Source organism: Mauremys reevesii, linkage group 2 (assembly GCF_016161935.1).
Source record: "Mauremys reevesii isolate NIE-2019 linkage group 2, ASM1616193v1, whole genome shotgun sequence".
Classification (NCBI taxonomy): Eukaryota; Metazoa; Chordata; order Testudines; family Geoemydidae; genus Mauremys; species Mauremys reevesii.
In genome coordinates, this window is record NC_052624.1 from 43,687,153 (window position 1) to 43,695,819 (window position 8,667).

Here is an 8,667-nt window from a genome sequence, read left to right on the forward strand (position 1 = left end):
CCACCTGCCACTCCCCTCTTCACCCTCCCCCTCCACCACTCACCCCGATGGCACTGACTTACCCTCTACTGGGTGGGTGCTCCCCCACCCCCCAGCCTCTTCCTGCTCAATCATCCGCCCTCCCTCAGCCCCCCTTCCACCCCATTCCCCCAAGTACCCACCCCAGCCCTGCCTCATCTCCATCTCCTCCCCAGAGCATGCTGCATCCCTGCTCCCCCATCCCCTTCCTCCTGGAAAGTGCTAAGTGCTGCCAAACAGCTGTTAGGTGGCAGAAAGCGCTGGGAGGGGGGAAGGGAGCAGGCATGCAGCATGCTGAGGGGAGAAGGTGAGGAGCGGGGAGCTTGGCTGCAATTTTTCCCCATGGGTGCTCCAACCCTGGAGCACCCATGGAGTCAGCACCTCCCTCCCACTCACCTCCTACCTGAATATCGTGACAAATGGTGTCCCGATCGTACATTGATCAGGACGCTGGACAAAGAGTTAAATATCGGGACAGTCCTGATTTTATCAGGACATCTGGTCACCCTGCTCACATGAGTAAAGTTAAGATCATGTATAAGTGTTTGCAGGATTGACCTTTACTCTGTACCCAAGGGTGATTTTATTTTTCAGTTAAACCCTTTTAGACACTTTTGACCAAATAGGGTGGAGTGAGGCAGAAATGTCAGAGAATAAACAACGCTTTGATACTTATTAGCATTGACATAGTCCTTACTGAGGATTTTGTTTAGATTGGGTGAGATCATTACTTTTTAAAATATGAAATCAATTCTGAATATACTTACTCTGCTTCTACTGAGATTTTAATCAAAGCTAATGAATCCTCACATTCTCTGTGATAGCAGCAGCTGATTGAATGATATTAGTTGAATAATTCACTTGACAAATGTCAGGATATTTTTCAAATAAATTATGCAGTGACTACTTTTTTCATTATTCACCCAGTGTTAGCTCCATCACTGCCACTCTCCTATTTGGGCTGACGAGGGAGCCCAGAACAGGTGCTGATGATGCCAGGCTGCTGTTGGGACCAATGAAATGAGAGTTGTAATTGCTTCCCTGGACCACACACAATAGACACACAGAATGCACGTGGTAAAATTATCACAAAAAAAACCTCTAAAAATCAGAAATAGGAGAAAACTGATGATTGGTAAAAAGGAATGGATCTAGTGTACATTATACATGGATCCTGTATACCTTAAAACTAATTAGTCTACTATACATTAATGGACCTAGCATACCTAGCAAGACCAATGGACCAGTTAACATTGCTGTAGGGACAGTGTATTTTACATTTCCTGTCTTTTTGTAACTGTAGTCTACTACTTAAATCTTGCATTAAGTATATTCATATGTTGCTTTAGTACAAGACATAAGAGAGTGGTTACCTCTATACTTCACTGACTAAAGAGAAAGTGGATAACACTGTTAGTGGCTATGACTGGTCTGTACTTCGACTGTCTAAAACACAAATATATTTGAATATGTTCAGTGTTTCCAAACCCACTAGCTGCCTAGAATCTCACTGCCAAGCTGTCACTGTGTATAAAAGTCAGTAGTGCCACATAGTGATAGACGTTGTCTAGGGAATTTAAACAAAGGACACTAGTGTGCAATATGAATCCAAGAACATTTCAGACTTATTTACTCTAGGAACAGGGCACATGCAATTATCAGTACATTAACACTTGGAGTGCCATCACTAAAACAAATAAAATGAATGAGACGATGTTATCATGGACATAGATTAGGAGCTACCACTGGCTCCTGGTATTTGTATAATCAAAGCATTATCTGCACTCCATAGTAAGGTACTGTAAAATAGTTTACTAACAATGCTACAGAACTACACAAACCAGTTTACCAGATTAGATAATGGGTAGCAGAGTACTTTGAGTTCACCTCCTTCCTTTACCCAACAAACCAACTAGTATTTTTAATATAAAAAATGTACTGGCTGCTAATTTCCTCTCCCATTGTAGTGATGGGGGGTACGTGGAATCTAATTGATTTTATATATTGTTCAAGATGTAACCATAAAACCTGACCAAATTGAATGCCTAGGGCCAAGTTCAGTCATAACACAGGTAGAAATAGCAATGTAGACAGTGAGACACCGCTTAGGTAAGTGGAGTGCCCTATATGCCTGACCCCCAGGCTATGTACCCTACACAGCTCTCTACTCACCCAAGCAGTCCCTCTTGTGACTACACTGCTTTCTGTAGGAGTGTAGTGTCCTACTCCCTCCCTGCTGGCAGAGACTTTCCCCACAGCAGTGAAAGACTGGGGCAGCAGGAAAAGACTCCAGCAGCAGGAAAGGGAGTTATCGAAGCCCTTCACTGTGGTGTGTAGCTACACCTGTAGTGCCTGCCGTAAGTGTAGTCATAGACTTAGGGTATATCCATGCTACCCGCCCGGGTCGGCGGATAGCGATCGACTTCTCGGAGTTCGATATATCGTGTCTCATCTAGACGCGATATATCGAACTCCGAACGCGCTCCCGTCGACTCCGGAACTCCACCACCGTGAACGGCAGTGGCGGAGTCGACGGGGGAGCCGCGGACTTCGATCCCGCGGCGTCTGGACGGGTAAATAGTTCGAACTAAGGTAGTTCGAGTTCAGCTACGCTATTTGCGTAGCTGAACTTGCGTACCTTAGTTCGACCCCCCACACACACACAGTGTAGACCAGGCCTTAGTAACACGGTGCACTGGGGGGCTTGCACTATGTAACAGAAGGTAGTATTTGATCTTGAATGATTATCTATTAAACATCTTGCGCTCTTTGCAGGAGCAGCCCTAGGTTGCTTCTTATTTAAAAGATTTTGATTTGGAGCACTTTCCAGTTGTGTTGCATTCTGGATTAATTGTTTTACAGTTGACAGTGGAATCAGAACCTTAGACACAGAGTTGAAATAAACAGTTCTGAGGGTAACCAGGCATTGCAACACACAGATCTAAGCAGAACCTGACCCTTGACTGTTGAAAGCTACAGAGAGGAGATGGATTAAACGCATGCTTTAAAAAAGTCTTTTAAAGCAATTAGTGTGCTGCCTGTAAAAATGAAGAGAAACCTAATAATACAATTGTACACATGTAGTGAACAGAATTGCTCAGGGGATTAGTAATGGACTTGAAAGCTTTCACTTGTGTTATCTTAACCGCACTTGAACTGGTAATGGTAAGCTCTGTCAGTGCAAAGTGGGGGTTTTCTTGTTCACACTTGGGGCTTGAACTAGTTCAACTACATTAATGGCTGACTGCAAACTGAACTATCAATATAGGTAAAGGGTTGCATTTTCAAGTGCCTATGTGACTTAGGAGATTAACTCCCATTTTTCAAAAGTGACTTAGGCCTAGATGCACGCTGAGATCTAGGTGTTGCAACACTCAGTGTTGTAGAGAGTGAGACAGAATATAAAAATGATTACAAGAGCTCTGAATCTAATTTTTCCAGCATGTATCCAGGTGCATTGTAAGTAAGCTACAATTAAGACCCACCTTAAGTACGTGAAGAAAATGAAGTTGTAGTGACAGTTTGTGTCAGTAATATATTATCACAAGGTGCATTTGATATTCATATAGAGCAAGATTCTCAGCTGATGCAAATCAGAATAGCTCCTCTGACTTCAGTGTCTGAAATTGGTTGAAATCGTAGCTTAAGTTACAAGTATAAATCAGTCTGATGGTCTCAGCCTATTGTAAAGGCAGATGCTTATCCTCCTCACATTCCCACCACATATACTGTGACATTTGAGCATATCTGAGGGTTTCCTCTCTCTGGCTACGTCTACACTACCCGCCGTATCGGCGGGTAGCGATCGATTTTTCAGGGATCGATATATCGCGTCTTATCTAGACGCGATATATCGATCCCCAAACGCGCTTCTATCGATTCCGGAACTCCACCACCGCGAACGGCGGTGGCGGCGTCAACATGGAGAGCCCCGGACATCGATCCCGCGCCGTGAGGACGGGTAAGTTATCGATATAAGATACTTCGACTTCAGCTACATTATTCACGTAGCTGAAGTTGCGTATCTTATATCGATTTTTCCCCTTAGTGTAGACCAGCCCTCTGACTGTCCAAAGGTAATAGCAGAAATGTACACTGGTAGCTGAAGTTTTCATAGCACCCATGAAAGCCATTCCTAGCTGTGGTCATTGCAACCCTTATATTAATGAGCAACAAAGAAAAAAACAAATTATAAACCAGGGGTCTCAAACTCAAATGACCACGAGGGCCACATGAGGACTAGTACATTGGCCCAAGGGCCGCATTACTGACACCTCCCCCCCTCGGCCCTGCCCCCACTCCACCCCGTCCATGAGGCCCTGCCCCTGTCCCGCCTCTTCCCACCCCTTCCCTGCCCCCATTCCAACCCCTTCCCCAAAATTCCCACCCCAACTGTGCCCCCTCCCTGCAGGAGGAGTGTGGGGTGTGGCAGGGCCTCAAGGCAGGGAGTTGGGATGTGGGGCGCAGGAGGGAAGAGGGGTGTGGCAGGGGGCTCAGGGCAGTGGTTTGGGGTGCAGGAGGGGTATGGCAGGGGGTCGGGGTGCAGGGTGTGGCAAGGGGCTCAGGGCAGGGGGGTTGACTGCAAGAGGGGCTTGGGGGGTGAGCTCTGGCCCTCAGAGCACACCAGGGGCAGGGCAGGCTCCCTGCCTGCCAGCCCTGCCCCCGCTCTGCTCCGGGAAGCGGCTGGAACATGGGGGAGCAAGGGCACCGCCCCCAGCATCTCCCATTGGCCAGGAACGGAGAACCGCGGCCAATGGGAGCTGCTGAGGGCGGTGCCCAAAGCAGGGCAGGCAGGCAGGCATGGAGCCTGCCCTGCCTCTGGTGTGTGCCAGGCTGGAGCTGCTCTAGGTAAACGCTGGGGGAGGGCCAGGGGGCCACGAGGAGTTTGCGGGCTGCAGAAAATAAGTATAACACTGGCACATCAATTAAGTGAAACATTCCTAGAATAAGAAAACCAATTCATCTATACCCTCTGTTTGACAGCACAGGGGGTAACCATGAGAGGAAAACATATATATGTGGGGAAACAGACCATCCGAAATGGGATACCAATTTTGACCCCAATTCTGCAAATACTTACGCAGGTGCTTAACTGTACACACACAAATGCACTGAGCTCAGTGGGGCTACCCATGTGCAGAAAGTTAAGCTCCTGCAAATTTGCAAAAAAAACTGGAAAACTGAGGCCTCAACAGTAGCTAGGCCATGATCCTGCAAGTTGTTCTGCATAGCTGGACCCTTGTGCTCATGTGCAGCCCTGTTGACTTCAATAGGGCTCTACATGGATGTAAAGACCCACTTGTATGGAGCAGCTGGGACTGAGGAATTTAGTGATACAAAACCCAAACAGAAGTATTTTATGTCACATCCAAACATCAGAAAATCCATCCAAAATATCAGAAAAGTATATTTCTAAGGAGAGACGAAAGCATTAAGAACAAGCAGAAATACCATGCTTACTGTAAAAGAGAATAATTGCCAAGAAACAGCTTGATCCTGCTGTCCCCCCGTATCTAGGTAAAAATCCCATTGATTTTACTGGGAATTTTGCCTGGGCAAGGACTACAGGATGAGGCCCAAAGAAAGTCAATAAAAAAGCAATACTGGAGTGAGAGTAAAACTGAGGTTCTTACTAATTGCTTTTCTGAATCTAATGCACTTTCTATACCTTATCTGTTTGGTTTTTTGTCCTTCATTTCATGGGGATCAAAACCTTCAAATGATTTAGTATAACAGTGATCAAAGAATACATTTTTTTCCATTTAAAACAGTGTTCTGTACAATTTATCAGGGAACAGAAGAGCCACATCTGCTCCAATATAAGAACAACCTATTTTAAGAGAAATCAGCTTATGTTTAGAGGCTTGTGAAGCATGAACAATATTCAGGGGTATATAAATCCATTTACCCCGGAAAACAATCACTCATTTCTCCCAAGCTTCAGAAATAACCTATTCTTTATCCATACAAGGATTTGAGGAAATTGTTGGTGTGAAAGAAGAATTCCCTGAGTCACAGAATATTTCTTCTGATACCATCTGTAAGTGGACTCTGAAAAGATTCACCATTTCTCAAATGTGCTCCAAATTTTAGATCCAAAATAAGTTTTCTACATTTACACAGCAATGTTTCTCATTTGTCCTTTCCTCAAGTTCCAGCATCTGCTGAGTTTTTGTCATTGTTTTCCCACATTCCAAATATTAGGGCCAGTCTCTGCAGTACATATTCATATGATAAATTCTTGTTCACATGAATAATCCCAGTGATGAAGCCAATATGACAATCCATGCATGACTAAGGGCTATGAGTTCTGGCTCTTCCAGTGTAACAAAACAGTCTTCAAGCACCAGTTTTTCTTTTTCACTTTTTTCATATTGAGACCAAAAAAGGAAATTGAAGGAAAAATTCACCTCTCAGTAATGATGTAATCCCAGTGACCTCACTGGGTTTGCATGTGCCTATCCAAGAAAGGATCTATGACTTTGAGTTTTAGATCGCGGGGGATGGTGGTGGGTTTCCTCTACCTCTTTGCTTAAAGGACAGTATACGTAGAAACAATCCTGATAAAAACCTCTTCTGTTGTATCAGGTTCATTGGAAGCAGCTACAATATATCATTTTTGAAAAATTGACACAACTGTATGCTAACCCTATAGAACAACTTTCTTTTGAGGCTCTCAAAGCATTTTACAAATATTTATTAATTCAGCTCCACAGCACTCATTGAAGTATAATAATAACGAACATTTTACAGATGAGTTGTTAAATGGAGACACAGAGGGTGAAATCCTAGCCCAATTAAAATCAATGGGAGTTTTGCCATTGACTTCAATAAGGCCAGGATTTCACCAAGAGAACTTAGTGATCTTGGCCTAGTCAGTAGCAGATCCATACATAATTTTCTTACTGTAGTTGCTGCTGCTTCTTTGTCAAATCCACTAATCCCTGGCTCTCCTGAGTCAGCATCATGGACACAGGACTTCCTCTCACAAACTAAACAGACCAACTGCTTGGTGGAAGGCTGACTTGGCAGATTGGGAGCTTAATCTTCAGTGGTAAATACAATATGTAAATGTAAAACCTGGGAGATGGGAAACAGGCTATAAGGAAAGAATCAGAGGGAACTGCAGAAGTAAGACTTGGGTGAAGTAAATGAAACTGAATAAATAAATAGGGTATGGGCAGAAAGAAGAGAGGGAAGAGATGAAAAAGAGAATGAATGCTTCTAAGTGGGTAATGGGGAGAGAGGAGAGCAGAGAAAAATAGGGTTGGTAAGGCTATAAGAGAAAAGGATAAAAGAGGAGTGGGTGCAACAAAGATAAGGAGTGTGGTGGAAAAACTAAGGATGTGACAGAATAGAAGAGAAAATAAGAGGTGAGATCATCAGCTGCACAAACCATTTTAAGAATATTTTCCAAGCCAGTCATTCCCACAATTATGTTGAGGTCAGTCATTTTTATGTTTTAATATTTTTTCTATGGATTCCTTGACTGATGATTTGTAGAAAACTAAGGACGCTGGATAATAAACAAAGCAATAAAACACAGTCATATCACTCTCACTATTGAAATGGGGTAAAGTAGTAACTCCAGCTTTGGATTTAAAAAGCCCTAATGTACTCAAAAACAGAACACTACTGAAGTATTTGCTATTCAGGGTCAGCTGTAGAAGCAAAGGATTTAGTCTTACTCCTTTTACGTCAATGGAAAAGCTATCACTGATTTCATTGGAAGTGGGATCAAACCATAAGTGAAGAAAATGAGTGCTGAAGAAATGTGTGTAAAATTCTTATATAGTGGACATAAATAAACTTGCTTACAGGGAAATTAATGAATGAATTTCAGGTCTGATTTTTAAAGGGGCATCAACCTGCCCTCTGGTGTTTTCCCCGGAAATTTGTAAACACAGGTAATTGCATGTCCACTTGATATCTACAAATCAGGCAGATAGATGTCATAAGTAGGGCCCTAACAAATTCACGGCCATGAAAAATGTGTCATGGACCATGAAATCTGGCTCTCCCTGTGAAATCTGTTCTTTTGTGTGCTTTTACTCTATACTATACAGATTTCACAGGGGAGACCAAATTTTCTCAAATTGGGGGTCCTGACCCAAAAGGGAGTTGCAGGGGGGGTCAAAGGTTATTTTAGGGGGGTTGCAGTATTGCCACCCTTACTTCTGAGCTGCCTTCAGATCTGGGAGGATGGAAAGCGGCGTCTGTTAGCCAGGCACCCAGCTCTGAAGGCAGCGCCCCGCCAGCAGAAGCACAGAAGTAAGCGTGGCAATACCATACTATGCCACCCTTATTTCTGCGCTGTAGCCTTCAGAGCTGGGCAGTCAGAGAGCGGTGGCTACTGACTGAGGGCCCAGCTCTGCAGGCAGCAGTGCAGAAATAAGGGTGGCAATACCATACCATGTCATCCTTACTTCTGCGCTGCTACTGGCGACGGCTCTGCCTTCAGAACTGGGCTCCCGGCCAGCAGCCTCAGCTCTCTAGCTGCTCTGAAGGCAGTGCCAACGCCAGAAGCGGTGCAGAAGTAAGGGTAGAGGTACAGCAACCCCCCCACAACTCCTTTATAGGTCAGTACCCCTAAAATTACAACACTGTGATTTAAATAGTTGAAATAATAAAATTTACAATTTTAAAAAT